This window comes from Genypterus blacodes, unplaced genomic scaffold (assembly GCF_046128005.1).
Source record: "Genypterus blacodes isolate CSIRO-AG114 ecotype Tasmania unplaced genomic scaffold, CSIRO-AGI_Gbla_v1 ptg000017l_1, whole genome shotgun sequence".
Classification (NCBI taxonomy): domain Eukaryota; kingdom Metazoa; phylum Chordata; class Actinopteri; order Ophidiiformes; family Ophidiidae; genus Genypterus; species Genypterus blacodes.
The window spans coordinates 6,954,708-6,957,500 of NW_027466831.1; positions in this window are offsets into that span (position 1 = coordinate 6,954,708).

Genomic DNA, 2,793 nt, shown 5'->3' on the forward strand with positions numbered 1-2,793 from the left:
ACATGCACACATGCACACATGCACGTTCACACACACACACAAAGAAACAATGACTTTGTGCAGCATACTGTATGTGCAGGTATACACACATTCATATGCTCATGCATGAGCATGTAGCACTGAACTCTTTCACTCGTGTCGCCCTCTGTGTTTTCTCACTCACATACTAATAATCACGCACAAAGCACATATGCACAGACACACATACATAAACACACACACACACATGCTGTGCTGAGCAGCCATCCACCTGTCAACACTGCAGCAAATTAACTGACATCAAACACCGGTGAGCACAGGCTTAGACATGTAGGGGACACAATCTCACTGGGAGAAAAGGAGGAGAGGAGGAGGACATGGGGGTGGAAAATAGGTAGAGAGGGAAATGAGGGAGAGAAGGACAAGAATGAAGTTAGAGGTGGGAAGTCACAGATGATAAGAAGTTATAAGGTTGAATGAGTGCACCAAGCTGACAGGAGATTTTATGAATTTGCTCTTGGTCTAAAGACAGCATACAGCAGACACAGTGACCTTTGATTTTGTTCCTGCACAAAGCAAACAGTATCTATCAGTAATATCTCTTAACACATGCTAATGCCAATGTCATTAGAACACAACTGTAATTGTCCAAAGAATACCTCTTTTCTCTGAGATCTGTGCATAAATGTAATCTTGGTTCATATGTACTTACATGTGTTTGTTCAAAAGCTGTCTGCTAGTCTTAAGGGGATGAGAGGAGCTAATGTGATTGCACATTATTGAAACCTTTTTACCGGCTTTTCTAACCCTAACCCTAACTCTAACCCTAACCCTCACCCTTTTTGCTAATAGCTAATAATAATTTTCTATTAATCTCACTAGCCTATTTTTCAGTTTGCAAAGTGTTGAGCCTTTGTGCCCCTGACCACCAAAAATGAATCTAGCCCAAATGCCTTTGTTCCCCCAGAATGTTTTGAACACAAACTCAATCGCAATGCATCAATCTTGAATCTGACTGTGACTGTAATCAGTACAAAATCTGTTGGATGAACCTGAACACAACCAGAGCAAACTCAATATTCTTACAACTGTGTGCGTTTCATCTTAATTAGTCAACACAACTTATATTCTGCTAGTGTGCTGCTGCAGTTCTGAATATATTTGAGTTTCACCAGAACGTTGGACACATGGGAGGTTCACATTCTCCCTCCAAGAAACTGCCCCTTCCATGCAGGCACCCGGACCAACCAGTGAGAGTCAATTCAATTCACTCCGGTTTGGTATACTGGTTGAAGCACACACACACACACACACAAACACACACACACACATACACACAGTGTTCAGCCTCATTAACTATAATGACATCAAGTAGAGGGCTGCGGTGTACTGACAAATGTCTGAACATGATGTGGAGTGTGCAGGAGACAAAGACAGGAGGGAACGCCGTCAGTGGTCTCAGCTGCAAAGTGCCGCACAAGTGCAGCCGCCAGTTGTCACCTGTCGTAAGCGGCCACACAGCCACCAGGCTCCTGTAACCACACCGACTGAAACCAGGTATGGCAACGTAAACACCAGACCATCCACTTAAACCAAGCAAATGCTGTAAGCTTTCCTTACAAACTCAGATGTGCAACATGTTGGAGCGTTGGAGCCATTTTGTGCTACAGTGACCAATCCCATGAAAATTAAAATTAATGACTTGCCTGTGTCTTTACAGTAACAGCTCAGCTTTGCAGGACATTTGCCAGTAAGGGATGAAGTACATTTAGTCATCTCTTTCATTAGTTCCACATGTTGCTGCTGTGTTTCGTAATAGTTTACGACACACTCGCTGATGCTTCTTCAATGTTTTGGCCTGCGGCTACTGAACCACGGCAAATAAATCCTTGTTGTTGAGTTCTGTCTGTCTGTCTGTCCGTAGTGAAACACACCTACCTCCATCGACGGTTTTGTAGTATTTGCATTGTTGTTTTGAAATACTTGTACATGCAACGTATATATAGAGTTAGTAGATCAACAGAGAAAGAGGAAGAATTAGTTTCTTAGATTCACTTGTAGACAGAGATAAGATAAAGATACTAGCATGAAGCATTTAGTCGTTATATTCGCAAATATTGGATTCTGATGTAGCATTGTTTACATAATCACAAATGGAAGGAAAACTACTTTCAACACTTTATAAAGGTGACAATATTGACATATTACTGTAATATCAAGTGTAGCCAGGAGAAGAGAAATGTTGCCCTGTGTTGTCTTTTAGCTACGCAGCGACAGTGAAATATGGTGGACGGTGAAGGTCCGTCACATTCCCACGTGTCATAGTTGTACTGTAAACATCAATCAGCCTTGATCAGTGTTTAGAGGAGACATGTGTGACCCACCTGGCTCCCATCACGACCCGGTCCGACGCGCCGGGACAACAAACCGGGTCAAAGACGAGACAACGCCAGCCTGTTAGCTTGATCAGCGCTAGACCAAGGCTGCTACCAGTTAGCAGCGCTCCCTGGACACTGCTAACCTTACAACCACTGATTTGTTGGGCTAAGTGGGAGCACTGACAGCTGTGTGTGTGTGTGTCTGTGTGTATGCGTGCGTGTGTGTGTAATTAAGATCCTTGACAGGTACATATTAGCTCTGTAACTGATCTCAGGGGGTGTTTTCCTGTCTGTCAGGGTCTGCTGCTCAGAGAAAGTTCAGCCTAGCATATCACTAGAATGGTATCCTTACACCGTGTGTGTGTGTGTGTGTGTGTGTGTGTGTGTGTGTGTGTGTGTGTGTGTGTGTGTGTGTGTGTGTGCGTGTGTGTGTGTG